This window comes from Corythoichthys intestinalis, chromosome 10 (assembly GCF_030265065.1).
Source record: "Corythoichthys intestinalis isolate RoL2023-P3 chromosome 10, ASM3026506v1, whole genome shotgun sequence".
Classification (NCBI taxonomy): domain Eukaryota; kingdom Metazoa; phylum Chordata; class Actinopteri; order Syngnathiformes; family Syngnathidae; genus Corythoichthys; species Corythoichthys intestinalis.
The window spans coordinates 51631676-51648555 of NC_080404.1; the positions used below are offsets into that span (position 1 = coordinate 51631676).

The window sequence follows — 16880 nt, forward strand, 5'->3', positions numbered from 1 at the left end:
TCCAATATGGCTGCGTTGTTGTCAAATCTCACGTGATCCCCCATTCTGTGACGTAAACGCTCGAGCCTAATAGCGCACGTACTTCAGAGCCGGTGTTATCACACACAAACCGGAACAGCGCGTGCGGCAAACACACACGCGCAAAACAAATGCAGAGGGATATGATGGCAGAGCATTCAGAGGAAAATTTGTCCTTTACGAGGTGGAGATATAAACACTATTTCAAATTGGTCGAAATTAAAGGAAAAGAACGTGCATGTAAAGCAGTACTTCTCAAATACTGGGGTGCGGAGAGATGCCAGGGGTGGCGCATCTGACCTCAGGGAACATGCTTTTTTTTTTTTTTTTGCCATAAAAGAATAAAGTGTACTTGCACATCCACTCAGAGGGTGGCAGAGGCGCTCTCATTTTTGGAGTGCGCGCAGTATTTTTGAACGAAGCAAGAGCACAGTGCACACAGAAAAGAGATAAGCTATGAAGAGCTGTGTGCCGTTTTCGAAAGCCGTTTTCCGGCCAGACTCACGCAGCGACCCACGGTCTTCTCCGGTTCTCACGTGTCTGCCCGAGAAGTGCCATTTTCGGCTTGGAATCGTCACGACGACCCCTCTCAATACGGTTCTCCCTCGGCCGCCGAGAATGCGCTTTTTTCGGGCCTTTCGGTTTTGACTTTTAATACTGTGGGAGATGAGGAAAGACCACTGTTTACTGTGTCTAAAAATGATTATAGCGGACAGCCGGAAGCCAAATCAAATAGGACACCACTTAAAGACATTAGACCCCAATCTCATTGATAAGCCGCTTGATTATTTTTCAGCGAAAACGTGCCGAATATTGCCCACAATCGTCCCACTTTGTCAGTGTTATATCAGTAAACCAGTGAGCATTGTTAGCATGCGCAGTGCAAAATAACCCCATACTATTGCAAAGGAGGTGATACTATGAGCGATGAAAATAAAAACTGTCCTTCTGTCCAACGACACTTTTTTTTTTTCTTCTATTCAGTTTTGTTATTTTTGTCAAATTTTTTGGCATATTGTCCTCATGAGTTAATGTTTCTAATCAAATTGAATTTGTTTTTATTTACTGATTTTATTTCATTTTATTTTTCAGTATCACATGGTCAAAACTGTACCTTGAGTGTATTTTTACAGTTTGGATGTGACTTTCTTTCAAACACAGGCAAATTGTTGCGCGTTAAGTCTTTTCTGTTACAAACAAAACAATGTTAATAAAGTTATACCTTATTATAAGTTGATCTGTTACATTTTTTTCTTTTAATAGGAAAAAAAAGACACAATGTTAGGCAGAGGTGTACTTTATAATTGTAATTTTATGGACAAATTATTAGGGTTGTTCCGATCATGTTTTTTTGCTGCCGATCGTTTGAGTATCTGTCGATCCCGATATTTCCTGATCCGATTGCTTTTTTTTTTTGCTCCCGATTCAATTCCAATCATTCCCGGTAATTTTTCCCGATCATATACATTTTGGCAATGCATTAAGAAAAAAATGAATAAAACTCTGACAGATATATACATTCAACATACAGTACATAAGTACTGTATTTCTTTATTATGACAATAAATCCTCAAGATGGCATTTACATTATTACCATTCTTTCTGTGAGAGGGATCCACGGATAGAAAGACTTTTTTAATTCTTAAAGGACAAATGTGACTAAATATTGCCATCTAGTGTATTTGCTGAGCTTCAGTAAATGATACTGTAGCCCTGCTCAAATGCATGATGGGAAGTGGAACCATGACTGTGCGTAGTGCTACCAATTGATATATCTTCTCTGCGTTGGGAAATAACATAGGGTGTTAAAAAAAAGATCAATTACTACCTTGCTTCACCACATTGCTTCCCACGATTTTCTAATCGTAGGGAGAGGGATTGTAAGGTTTTAGCCAATTAAAAAAAGGCTCCAAAGGCTGCTAAAATGCACTCTACTCATTTTATGCTGCCTTTTAGCTCTCTATATAGGTAAAACGGCGCCATTACAGATTGAGCGCGACAATGCGTGAGTGGGCCGTGCAGCTCATGCATTAATTGCATTAAATATTTTAACGTGATACATTTTTTTAAAAAAAATGTATTACCTATAACCCTACCTTAAGCCTAAACTAAAGACTCTGGATGAGTGTAACATATTATGTCATTAACGTTAAATACAATTAGAAAACGATTTAATTTAAAAAAAAAAAATATATATATATATATATATATATATATATATATATATATATATATATTTTTTTTTTTAAAAAGGCATGTCCGATATTTTTTTGCCGATTCCGATACTTTGGGTCCGATCACGTCATTTTCAATCGCATCCCGATCGATCGGGACATCTCTACAAATTATACTATTTACAGTGGAGGCAGAGAGTTTGGGGGGGGGGCGCGAAACATTTACGTCTTCCTTGGGGGGGCTAACAGAAAATAATTGAGAAGCACTGATGTAAAGTGTAATTTATGTCCCGGGGCAAAGCTTTTGTCGACATCTGTGGTAAGCAATTCAAATCTGTTTATTTTTGTTGCACTTCAAGTGTAGGATAAATCTGTTGCTGGTGAGGTGCAATAAATATTACAAGGTTCTTTAACACAACTACCTGTTTGTTCTTCTCTATTCAACTGACTTGAATACTGCTCAGAAAATGTCAAATTCTTTGACATGCAACTTCTTTTTAAAGTAACGGAAATAGTTACTGTCCCTGGTAACTAGTTACTTTTACTATTGAGTAATTCAGTGACTAACTCAGTTACTTTTTGGAAGAAGTAGTGAGCAACTATAACTAATTACTTTTTTAAAGTAACGTGCCCAACACTCTGTGTGATACACTGTATTATCGTCCAAAAGACTAAGACGGAAATTAAAGGGCTGCCAAAATCAACACTGCTACTGTGGCATGAACCTTTACATTGTGTGATAGTCATACATTTGTTAAGCACTGTCCACCATAACAAGGCAAATGCCCGTATAACTGCACTTCTAATGCTGCACACCCTCCTGAGAGCTGCTCTGTGACAAGTAAGCTCGCCAGTTGTGCAGTCAAGGATGACACAGAGGTTGAAGTGGTCACACATTTACTCAGCTCTCGCAGTCTCCCTCTGGCACATGTTCTTTCCAAGGTCACACACTCTATTGCATAACAATAGAAAAAAAGTGGTTCAAAACAGGCAAACACGCAAAACCGTGCAACAATGAGATGAGGAGGAAGACGACAGGAAATAGCCCCATTGCAGCAGCTATTGCACAAGCAACCCCCAAAGCGTCGGTCCACCACACTTCATTTATGCCAAATGAAGAGTCCAACTTGGGGTGGGAGTGAATTGCGGACCTCGTATTGCTTTGCCGAGCCTTAAAGGGTGTTATAATACTAAGGGGCTGTGAGATATCGATAGAACAGTTATGTGGCAAGATAACAAATATTAATAAAGTTCAGAAAAAAATAAATCACATTCATGAGCAATTATTGAAAATAGATCGAAAATTACGAACATTTCCGAAAGTATTCAGGAAACAGCCGAATGGGGCGGAGATGTCACAACAAGGAAACAAAAGGTCGAGGCAGGTGCCATTGTTGTTTATCGACGAGAGAGTTGCGTTCGTGTTTTATCAAAAAATGGCTAAAATCTTTCAAACCTGTCATGCTATGTGGTGTACAAAAAGCCATTTGTCGCAATATAGTACCCATGAGTTCCCGAACGCAAGAAAAAGAGCTGGATTACGCAGACAATGAGTAAAGTTCGTCCGTGCTAAGAGGGCTAATTTTGCAGACCCAGCCTCCGGCACGGTTTTGTGTGGTGCACATTTTACACCTGAAAGCTATTCGAACTACGGACAAATGAAATCAGGTTTTGCCAAGAAATTGCTGTTGAAAGCAGATGCGGTGCCCACCATACACGCGCAGCCACCTAAATGTCCTGAGATATCAAGAGAGAGGACGATGACTGGCTCTTATGAGACCACCCCATCACCCCAGGCTAACCAAAGGAGCGGAGCAGCCAAGCTTGAAATGGCCACAGTGAGTACTCTTTTATTAAAAAAAAAAAAAAAACATCACGCATTGGATATAGGATTGGACACATGTATAAATTATCGCTCGTAAAATATATAGGACAAATCCTCTAATCCCATTCATATTTGTGTCGGTTGGCAGAGCGAAAACCTATGATAGCACAATAAATGATCATTATTCTATACATTACTTTATTTTGCGGTCACGGTGTATCAGCTTCACAAGAAGAAATGCAAAACAAACCATTCGGTGATTCTGTTGCCGCCGGTGTTTCATCAGTGTGATTGCTCCCCTCAATGATCCTTTCATTAGGCTGCATTGGCTTTCGTTTGGGCTCGAATTGATAACCCAAAACCCTAAAGAAAGGTTCATAACTCTCCTCGTCACCATTAGAAGAACGTTCGTTAGGTCGGATTTGTCGCTGCAACTAGAAACAAAATTGTCCGCCATCATCGCCGCCATTCAGTATTAAGCACTGAGCCGGTTGTTTCCTTGTTGTGACATCACGCACACAATATGCTAGACTTCTGGGATCTTGGGCGCCGTCGTTTTAGCTTGACAATCGAGCCAAATTTCTATCATTTTCTTGGTGTTGCGATGTGTGTAATTACACGAAGTGGCATGATATGAATCCAAAAGGCATGCGTTTATGGATAAATGATGGAATATTAGCATTTCCCCAGGTGTTGTAATACTCTTTAAAGGAACATGTCTTTTGTGCGTGTCGACCAGAAACAACACCCATGTGTGAGGGCGCCAAATTTCTATACCCACCTCCCTCAAGCAGCCAAACCCCCACACCTCGATCCAAACCTCTCTCCTTTTGAATCACCCCCACCCCAAAATCTCCTCTACCTCGCCGCCGTGGCCTGGGGGAGCTGTTAGCTCTCAGGATGCCGGAGCTCTATTGTGAGCACACATTGATTACCTCTGCCCTCCCCTCAGCCAGTCGGGCCGGTCGACATGGGGCCCCTGCCTGTCTGCCTTCCCAGTCCACATGCATGCGCGCAGAAAGAAATAAGGCTCGAGAAAAAGGCCGTCCAAACTTCCTATAAGCGTCAGTATCACGCTGGTTTTCTGTCTTATTCACCCCTTGCTTCACTTTGTACTTCTCACCACCCGACACGATCAATGGTATGCTGGAGCAGACTTGTCTTGTTTTAAAATAGTGCTTGTCTGCCTTCCCTCTGCAGGGGTTGATCCATTTATTACCCTGCGTCTCTGCTTGTCCTCTGCACTCAGCTTCATCGCTCCTCTCACTCTCTCTATAGCTTGCATCACATACTCACACGTTTAAAGGGGAAAAAATCATACTATGGCATTGAATATCGCAAGTTTCAATCCACATTTCAATTCAGTTTTATTTGTATAGCCCTAAATCACAACAAGGTTGTCTCAAAGGGCTCTGCAGAGGCAATATGGCTACGTTCATACTACAGGTCTTAATGCACGAATCCGATTTTTTGTCAAATCCGTTTTTTTGGCGTGCCCGTTCAGACTGACTTTGTCCATTGAGACCGTTCAAGTATTACGCATGCGCACTAATTCGGAGTCCGACACGCGCTGAGCATGAAGACCCGCATGCGCAGAAGCATCAAAACAAATGACACACGTCATCCGTCATTCCAGGGATATCATATTTTGCTTTTCAAAAGGAGGACACAAATAACAGACATAAATAATCCCCGTTTAGGCTTATATTCAAAGTTTATATGGATCGATAGCATGCACGCACTGTCCCTGCATGTCACACACGTACGCGCAGTTTGCCCAGACTCTCGGCCGTGTAGGCAATGTTGAAATATTGCTCACTTGGAGCAGAGAGAAAACTGAGCATTCTCAGGTTTATCCTCAACCCATTTTTATGTTTTATGACTGTTGTCAAGCCCAGCCCTTCCCCAAAAGCCGTGCTCACTGCAAGCTAGGCGCTAATAACGCACAGCGGCACCGCTACGGTAAGCGTCTCTCTCGCTATTTGATGACGTAATTGCTGCATGAAATCCGATTTGGGAGAGTGGACAGTACAGACCGCCGCAACAGTCTGGAAAAATGTGGCCCAGATTGGATTTGAACCACATACGAAAGTGACCCAGATCGGATTTGAAATGGTCCAGTTCTATGTGACTTGTCACGTTCAGACCGTCAAGTTAATGCCTCACTCGAGTCGGAAAAACACGAAAAAATCGGATTCGTGCATTAAGACCTGTAGTATGAACGTAGCCTTAGATACACAGTCAGAAACAGCAGATGAAATAAACAGAGATGAAGTAAATAAAGGTCAAGTTCTGGGCATCCCCCATCCTTTGACCCTCCATGTCGGCAAGGAAAAACTCCAAAACTCTCTGGGAGAAATGAGAAACCTTGGGGAGTACCACAGTCAGGACGGATAGACAGGATGCACCCGGACTGCCAATGGAAATTAGCAGATGGAGTTACAGTTTGTAAAGATGCAATAGAGTAAAGGAACAAGAACAGGTCCATCTAGCCACATCAGACGGAGGTGGCTACGAGGACGTCCATCCAGCCAGGGGTCCAGATAGTCAGGAGGCTGCAGCTGAAAAATAGCCTCTCCCGAGAGGGGAGGGGGGAAAGGGGACACCGGGTGACTAGTGATGAAGAGACCAGTGTTGGGCACGTTACTTTAAAAAAGTAATTAGTTACATTACTCACTACTTCTTCCAAAAAGTAACTGAGTTAGTAACTGAATTACTCTATAGTAAAAGTAACTAGTTACCAGGGAAAGTAACTATTTCCGTTACTTTAAAAAGAACTTGTTGTATGTCAAAGAATTTGAAATTTTCTGAGCAGTGTTCGAGTCAGTGGAATAGAGAGGAACAGACAGGCAGTTAACTTGTTATGTGCTTCAGCAGATTTGAATTGCTTACCACAGATGTCGACAAAAGCTTTGCCCCGGGACATAAATTACACATTACATGCAGGTTCTTTCCTTTAATTTCGACAAACTTGAAATAGTGTCTATATCTCCACCTCTTGAAGGACAATTTTTCTTCTGACTGCTCTGCCATCCCGACCCTGTGCATCTGTTTTGCGTGTGTGTTTGCCGCACGCGCTGTTCCGGTTTGCTTGTGAAATCACCGGCTCTGATTGGCTTACCACGACACATGACTCTAACCCTCAGCCAATCACAATCACTTCCATCGCATCTCTCGAGGGGCTGCATTCAGGTAGGCTGGTTTCCCGACAATTCACGTCACCTTCAAAGTGTCTGCCGTCCTCAAGATGGAAGCAGAATTATTGCTGGCTGACAGTGGGAGATGGGAACGAGGCTAGCATCAGGTGTAGCAAACACAGAAACGTTACCAAACTTTGGTAAGCATTGTCTAATTGATTGAGCAGGGACAAACAGCTTGGAGTCAGAAGTACGTGCGCTATTCTCGAACCTGAACGCACCCCAAGTCTTGGATGACAAATCAACAGAGCAGAGAGTCGACTCGACACGGCTGGTAGTTTCTTCAATTTATTCAGAGTAAGTAACGCACCGCTTTTGACCATCAGTAACGGTAACGGCGTTGTAACGGCGGAAAAAGAAATTAGTTAGATTACCCCGTTACTGAAAAAATAACGCCGTTACGTAACGGCCTTATTTATAACCGCGTTAGTCCCAACACTGGAACAGCCTAGTCAACTAGATATTGCCATTGGAAAATAGAAATAAAGTAAGACAAGTGGTAGGTAGAGTGAGAAAAAGGAGATAGAACTCAGTGGCTGTACTTCCCCCAGCATTATAGCTTCTAGTGCAGCTTAGACTGAACTGTGAGTCTAGTCCGACTTCAACTAGCCTGACCATAAGCTTTGTCGAATAGGAACGTTTTTAGTCTAATCTTAAATGTACAGACTGTCTCGGCTTCTTTGATACGAGCTGGAAGCCGATTCCATAAAACAGGGTCTTGGTGGCTAAAGGCTCTAGGTCCGACAGTACTTTTAGAAACCCTGGGAACTACAGTGTTGTCAGTAGCGCGTTAGTTAGTAACGCTTTACTGTAATCTGATTACTTTTTTCAGTAACGAGTAATCTAATGCGTTCATTTTTCTACACGGGTAATCTGATTAAAGTTAGTTTCCTTAGTGTCTCTGCGTTACTATTTTTTCATTGCCTCATAACGTATGTAGAATGAAGAATATTGTAGTCATGTACGAAGAGCATTTTGAATAGAAAATGCTAAAATAAAAGGTTCCCGGTACGTGTTTCCATGACAACCTCTTAGCTATTTCCTGTTTTGGTCTCGCGTCACGTGTTGTGGGACTGAGGTGGGTGGACATTTGCGCCGAGTATTGATTGAGACGTTGCGAGGGAATGTTGATCTGTGGGTATCCATGAATGAAGGTGAGTATTTTTCCTTCATTCTGGAGGGTATCAGCAAAAGGTTGGACCCCCTACATGCGCGGCCGTTTCGTAGCTTTTGCCGTAGCAACGACGGGCATTCATCGCTCCAAGTTGGCAAACTTTGTTTACATCATATGCGTGTTGCACATTCATGCCGTGAGGTGATGTGCTTGTTTAGCATCTGTGGGGTGTGTTGTAAGTCCGACTGAGTGTAAAGTGCGTAGTTGCCGCCACGTTTTGTGGCCAAATTGACCACGTGTGTGTTGAGAGGAGTACTTCCGGGTTGTTAATGTGCACGGCTGCAAGCGCTCATCCGCGCCCGTCACCATCTTTGTGTTTATTGCACTGTACAATCCACTTGTGTGTTGTTATTTTCAGTTTGCATTGTTTTACATTGGCATTGATATGCTGTTAACCATAACCCGAAATTCAGAAGTTTTGACATTAGGCTTAATCTTAGAGTTAACGGGGTTTAATTGGTCAGTGGATTTGATTTCAACAAATTCCAAGCAGTGTGTCAGATATTTGTTAGTTTCAGGACTCCGGAGTGGCTAAGCTAGCGTGGAATTATGATATTCCCCTTTAAATTCAATCATCGGAAAGTCAATTACATGTGATGACATTTTTCTGTTGTCATTCTTATGTTGAGGCGGCAAAGGGAGAAAAATGGGTAAAAAGTAACTGATAGATTACTTTTAAAGTAACTTAGTTACTTTGATAATGAAGTAATCAGTAAAGTAACTAGATTACTTTTTTTAGGCGTAATCAGTAATAAAATTACTTTTTCAAGTAATCTGTGACAACACTGGGGAACTACCAGTAGACCTGCATTCTGATAGCAGAGTGTTCTATTGGGGCGGTATACATTTGGCCATTTCTATCAGGCTATAGATTGTGTGGAAGTGTTGCAATAGTGAGTCGAGGTTAGGGGCACAAACGATTATAACATAAGGGGTCAATCAAGTCAAACTAAAGCAATAATTCTGTTGATCTCGCAAACAGAGGCTGTAGCCAGTGGCGCAACTACATGCTGAGCAGCGAATATGCCGCATATGGGCGCGGGCAGACAGGGGCGCCATAGCAAGGAATCCCCCGATCACTCCAGGTCAGTGTTTTTCAACCAGTGTGCCGTGAGAGATCGTCAGATGTGCCACGAGAACTTGTCCAATATTGCATTTTTTTTTTTATGTTGTTGGGCGGAGTTGCAGTAGGATCGAAGGAGTAGGTAGAAGGTTTTTGTTTCAGTTGATGAGCCAGATAAGCGAGGTATTGCTTGTTGCGTTTAAGAACTTCTCAGATTTCTAGCCATCAGCCACCTTGCTGTCCGTGACAATGTGTACCCCAGCACGTCTACGAGGGGTGTGCCATCTTAGGCACCGCACGATTCGATTCGATTATGGTTAAGGGTGTTACGATTTGATTTTTGAATGATGATCACGGTATTGACGATTATCACGGTTATCACGATTATCGAGGCATCGTACATTACTAATTAATAAAGTAGCCAAACAAATTTATGTCCATTATTTATTACTGGTGCACGATAATTATTGGTCCGATAATTATCGGTCCGATAATAGGAATTAAGACGTCATCCCGATAATTCCAATGACATTTATAATAGGACCGATAATATGTACTGTTCTGGCTTTACAGTTTACACACTTGTATGGGAAATCAGTTGACCATTTGCGGGGCATTGTTCCCGCCTGCTGGTCAGAATAATTCTCTGCATCTATTTTTTATTTACAGTAGTTTGGTTCAAACACTTACACATTGTGGTGTCTAGCGGTAGCATTGACAGTCGTGAGTGTTTTCTGTTACGTTTCCGCCTCGGAAATATATGTAAGTATTTTATGTTTACTATAACATATGGATGTGCAATATATGTTTACTTCTGTGGTGAAGGGTCATATGTACAGAACTTCATAAGTTGTGTTATAGAAGGCAGCCAATGCTGTAGTAGCTCAAGCTAGTGTGCAATGCTATACATATAAAAGTTGTGTATGTAAGTGTATTTTGGAGTTTGTTGTATATTGAGTATTGAATATGTGTATTTTTCTGTTGTACTTTCACAATATTAAGACGAGTGTCTTCCCATAAAAGCAAAAAAAGACCAAGCCTTGTGGTTTATGGAAGTGTATTTATTCTTAGCGGGCTGTTGGGCAGTGCAGAAGTGAAACGCACTGTTTTGTTCATGTCATTATAAAAAATCTGGTGAGATCAAAGGCAAATCTATGTTGAATAATCCACTAGTGTTTTTTTGTTTGTTTTTTTTTTTAACCTCCAGGAGTTCAAAAACTCAGGTTATACATTTAAAAAGTGATATATTTATTATCGGTTATCGGTATCGGCTTTAAGGAGCAGGAAGTTATTGATATCGGTATCGGTTTCAAAAAATGGATATCGTGCACCCCTATTATGTATTTAACATATCCTAATGATTCAACAGGAACGATGGAAACATGCCCATAGAACAAAAAGCTGCCCTTAAGCTGCTTTTTAAAATTTATTTATTTTCTACAAGAAAGTGCAAAAACATTAACCATTTTAAAGGCAGTACTTATTTCTTTCAACAATACAATAAAATTTACACAGGTGGAATGAATTCCACATTATCTGGAAACAAAGTGTCTTTAGAAATCCGACTTCTTTTAACCAATATATTTTGTTTTCACAGATGTCTGTACTATTTCATATGTTTCTAGTTTTACCGCTGTACTTAATCTTGGTTTTACACGTTCTGCATATGAAATACACGTTAGCGAATTAGCTAATTAGCTTAGCGCTTGGCACTAATTGTTAACATCTCAAAAACAACAACCATAAAGGCTAAACAGTACAAGAGGATTTGTGTACTCACCTCTTATGGACGCACACGGGTCTTAGCAACACACTCAGGACATTTTTCAATTGACATGACTTGAAACAAGTAGCAAGGAGCACTAGGCTAGTTAACGATTATGCTAATGAGTGTCATAAGTGTCCGTTTGTATTGTTTTGGAGAAGCATATTAGCACTTGAGTTATTGTTAAATAGTAAAGTTAGCTCATTTCTTATTATAAAGAAACCACACTTAAACCCATTCATATAACAGCTACAACCCAACCTGAGAGTAGCAGTGAACGCTCCCTATCTTGCTCTAACCAGTGGAGCACGCACGCAGCCTCACATTACACACAAACAAGGACCCAAACGAGACTGCTCATAGCTGCCGGCAAAAATCGATCAGCAAATTCGTTGGCGCTAATTAGTCGATTTAATCGAATAGTTGTTGCTACCTTTCTTTATGTTAAATCTAATTTCATCATAGCTTTTTAACCTTGTGCAGATGGATCTTTTGGTTGTGTAGAGATGCCATATTATCACTAACACCGGTATTGGATTCTGTTAGAACCGTGCTTAAGAGTGTCTTTGACACCAACTGGAGCTGGAGAACCCATTTAAGCACACCAGTGAAAAATGTGTGTCTTTCCTCTCACTCCGGTGAGAAAGACATGTCAGTCAGTCTGACTTGTTTATTACTTCTCCAGCCGAGTGTTTTCAGCAGCTGTCTAGTGACAGCAAGGTGGCACCCAAGAACAAGCATCACACCACTGCGCGAACAGTGGAGCTGATGTCAGCACTTACTGAGAGTCGGCCTGCCTCACGAAGCTCCAGCACCACCCTCCCTTTCTGTTGCTATGATAAAGACTTGTTTCCACCAAGTAGTGTTAGCCAATTTACAACATTAATATTTGAAACCAGTGAGGCAGCAGCTTGTCTCATTGTGACATTAGAGTTAGATGAATGGTCTCTACTTTTGTATGTAAACCTGTTTTATGGGTTTCTATTCTGAAGTGTACCTTTCTAAGCATTTTTTAAAGTGAGAAAATGGGACAACTTATCACTAAACATAGCCTACAGTGAGTCAATATTGGATAAACATTTGTACCAAAAACATTTTGGATCATAATTATTCATAGTAGGGCTGTCAAATGATTAAAATTTTTAATCGAGTTAATTACAGCTTAAAAATTAATTAATCGTAATTAATCGCAATTCAAACCATCTATAAAATATGCCATATTTTTCTGTAAATTATTTTTGGAATGGAAAGATAAGACACAAGACGGCTATATACATTCAACATACAGTACATAAGTACTGTATTTGTTTATTATAACAATATATCAAGATGGCATTAACATTATTAACATTCTGTTAAAGCGATCCATGGATAGAAAGATAAATGTTAGTGCAAGTTGTAAAAATTTAATATTAAAACCCCTCTTAATGTTTTCGTTTTAATAAAATTTGTAAAATTTTCAATTAAAAAATAAACTAGTAGCTCGCCATTGTTGATATCAATAATTACACAGTGCTCATGGTGCTGAAACCCATAAAATATATCGCACCCAAGCGCCAGCAGAGAGCGACAAAACACCAAAAAACACAAGTAACAAGTGGACATTACACTGTGGTGTCATTTTAATCTGTTTGAGCGGGGCATGTGCGTGAATTGCGTCAAATATTTTAACGTGATTAATTAAAAATAATAATTACCGCCCGTTAACGCGATAATTTTGACAGCCCTAATTCATACTATGAAATTACACTCTGGTTCATACTGTGTAGTTCCCAACTTGGGAACATATTAGTATATTATAGCATATTTTAAAAATTAATCACGTTAAAATATTTGACGCATTTAACGCACATGCCCTGCTCAAACAGATTAAAATGACAGCAAAGTGTCATTTCAACTTGTTATTTGTGGTTTGGGTGTTTTGTCACCCTCTGCTGGCGCTTGGGTGCTACTGATTTTATGGGTTTCAGCACCGTAATTATTATTGACATCAACAATGGCAAGCTACTAGTTTATTTTTTGATTGAAAATTTTACAAACTTTGTTAAAACGAAAACATTAAGAGGGGTTTTAATATAAAATTTCTATAACTTGTACTAACATTTCTCTTTTAAGAACTACAAGTCTTTCTATCCATGGATCGCTTTAACAGAATGTTAATCATGTTAAGGCCATCTTGTTTTATTGTTATAATGGACAATTACAGGACTTATGTACAGTATTTTGAATGTATATATCCGTCTTGTGTCTTATCTTTCCATTCCAACAATAATTTTCAGAAAAATATGGCATATTTTCGAGATGGTTTGAATTGCGATTAATTACGATTAATTAATTTTTAAACTGTGATTAACTCGATTAAAAATTTTAATCGTTTGACAGCCCTAATACTAGGGGTGCACGATATCCATTTTTTGAAACCGATATCGATGACTTCCTGCTCCTTAAGGGCGATACCGATACGATAACTGATAATATATATATATATGTATATAATTTTCCAATGTAAATTCACCTGAGTTTTTGAACACCTGTAGGTCAAAAATACTAGTGGTGGATTCAGCATAGATTTGCCTTTGACCTAACCAGAATTTTCATGATGACATGAACAAGAGTTACGTGATTATTATCATCTAAAAATGTGATAAATATCATGTAAAAACAGGATAACTATCATGTAATAACGGGAAATCTATGATGTAAAAACATGATTGCCATCATGTTAAAACGTGATATCTATTATGTACAAATTATTATGACGTCATCCCAATAAATCCAATAATATTATAAAGGTATGTAAACACGAGTGGAAACAAACCCACATCCCAATCCACCGACACCGTCCCAAAATGAATATTAACAGGCCCGAATTGGGCCGCCCGATAATATATAATGTTATTGGATTTATTGGGATGACGTCATAATTCCTATTTTCGGACCGATAATTATCGTGCACCTCTACCTAATACCAACATATCCACACTCACAAGGGATTCACACAAATACTGGGTTCTCCACCTCACACGGCTGATTTGTGTACACTTCAGCCCTCCCCATCACCATCTTTCTGACCCGCCCCCCCACTCATCTTTCCCCTTGGTCATGACCCCCACATGGTGTCAGCCGGAAATACAACTAGCTAATGATAGCACCAGCATATTCATAGTTAATATAGGCATTGAATGTATTTCATGTTGTTGTTTGTGCTTCTTCGGTCTCTCTCTCCTTCTTTTTTTCTGTCCCCCCATAACCCCTTCCTGTTCGCTGCTTATAAACGAAACACATTGAATAATCACAATGAGAGTATCTCATACTCCCATGTGATACATTAAAAGTGTTCAGACTCTCAGATTCCCATTCTCCGTGTCAATCAGGACAGGTTAAAAAAATAAATAGATTGAAGTTGTCCAATCTAATGTCTTGGGTCAAGTAAAATATATCATGTAAATCATAGGAACATGTTATACCACAAAGAACCATACCTGTTGATGAAAACAGTCCTTTAAAGTGAAGAATAGAATTAACGGTTGTTGACTACGTCCCGCCCCAGTGTTCTAAACTTTAAGCAGTTTTCATATGTTAATTGGATCAACTGCCCAACACAATGCATTATGAATTAACCTTGTCACGGTGCATGGCACACATAGAGCTCCCTTTGTTCCCCCAAGATTCATTCACCCTGCCCTTTGAAATACAGCTCGCAAGAAATTATACACAGCGCCAAGTCGAACTGGAGTCACCCCACCTTTAATCCATCCATCTTGTTGTCAGCCATCTGGACACATTATTTCGGAGAGGCCGGGGGTGCACACTTTGCTGTGGAAGTGAGGACATGTGACAACAAGCCATTCTTTGAACCGCAAAATGTCAGCAGAGAAGTAGTGGACTGGCTGACGCTTCTAACTGGCTTAAACAGCTGGAGATGGTGTTAGACAGAAACTTGATGGATGGACTAGAACGGATTATATTATGATTGGAATTAAACCTAAATGACAAAAGACAACAACTAAAAGATCAGCATTTTATCCCCTAACCTAGGGGCATAGGCGGATCTACTATTCAGGCGAAGTAGGCGATCGCTTTAGGCCCCCAACCAGTAGGGGGCCCCCAAGCAGCTGCCCTTGCCCCAATGAGCAAGGGCTTGGGCCACCGGAGCCAGCAGCACCCCCAACTATTCGTCATGTCTAATTATGTCAGCATACCAAACAAACAAATAACAAAACAAAAAAGAAAGCCATTTGAATGCTGCATTTATATTACCCCCCCCCCCACACACACACACACACACACTACAATGGACTGTTCCACGATGACGGACTGAGTATCAGTCGTGTAGCTTCATTTAGCGCCGTTTAGCTTCGCTTAGCTCTGTTTAGCATCGCTTAGCTCTGCTTAGCTGTTCGTTAGCTTCACTTAGTTCTCCCGCGTTTTTCACGCCACTAAGCTCGCTATTTTTACAGCTCACTGGCTACTTTGCACGTCGGCTATAGTTTATTTCGAACACATGAGCGAACGTGCTCTCCATGAGAGCCAAAGTGCAGTGAGCGAGACGTTGAGAATAGGCCGCTAATGCCTCTTTTAACTTTCTTCTTCTTCACACCAAACATAAAATACACGACAGCACACCTTGTGGCGAAACAATGCAGTACAGTTCCAAACAGTCATACAATAACACTCAACAGTATGTACAGAACGTACCTCCGGTGAAAATTTCAAAATAAAGGCAAGTCATGTTCTTCATATAAATAACGGTTTCTGGAGTTAATCCCACATACCTCAGAATTAATATTATAATATGTAGAGTAAATACTACAGAATACAGATTCTACACTAAGAATAGCTTTCAAATGACACTCTTTATGACAAATATGATTGGAAATTAATAATTATTATTTTTATTATACTACTGTAATATATATTAGTATTGGCCTACTATAATTATAATGCTAGAATTTTTTTTAAGAATTGTTTTGAATAATATTAGAAAGGCAAAGTCAGTGTTCTGAATCTGTTTACTTTCAATTCTTTTGCACTAGTAAATGCTATCAGTTTTTAACCTCATTGTTTATTTGTGATTAATTATTGTTATTTACATGATTATTTGTACTTTAATAAAGAATTTAAGTGTTCCAAAATGGTTTTGTGAATTAATAAGCGTCAACAAACATTTCATTGATAAATTTGTAAAAAAAAGAAAATTATTAGATTAGTCGACTAATCGTAAAAGAGGGCCCCTGCATATGTTCGCCTTAGGCCCCAAAATTGCCCAGACCGAGGAGTGTAGTCGTTTTAATGTATGATGAGGCTGTCTTATTAGAGATATGTTGTGCATGTATCACCTTGCCGACAAAACAAAGACGTAGTTCTTCTTGACAAGTCGTTTCCAGATTGAAAAATACAATTCAATCGTGAGTTCACCGTCAGAGCATGGTGACATTGACCGCTAAGTCGCTCACCCAATCTCCATCCCTGTTTGGGGCCCCCCTCTTCTGAAATAAAAATGACTCACTGCTGGATGGCGGTGATGTCACCGGCCACATTTGTCCCCATTAGAGCTGTTCCAACCAAGGGCTCGGGTCGTCCTTGAGAAACGGTGATAGAGACGCTTCCGTCCTCCACTCTCAACGCATCTCCCGACGACTAACCACTACCGCTTCTCAATGG

At 40.2% G+C, this 16880-nt stretch overlaps 1 protein-coding gene across 2 annotated transcripts in view; it reads left to right on the forward strand.

Annotated features, from left to right (window-relative positions):
* Positions 1-16880, forward strand: part of zmiz1a (zinc finger, MIZ-type containing 1a) — a 509241-nt gene that overhangs the window by 89594 nt on the left and 402767 nt on the right. For both annotated transcript variants that reach the window (XM_057849271.1, XM_057849277.1), the window contains exon 2: positions 9371-9473. The gene's annotated coding sequence lies outside the window, so the exon portion shown is untranslated. The remainder of the gene's footprint in view (positions 1-9370; positions 9474-16880) is intronic.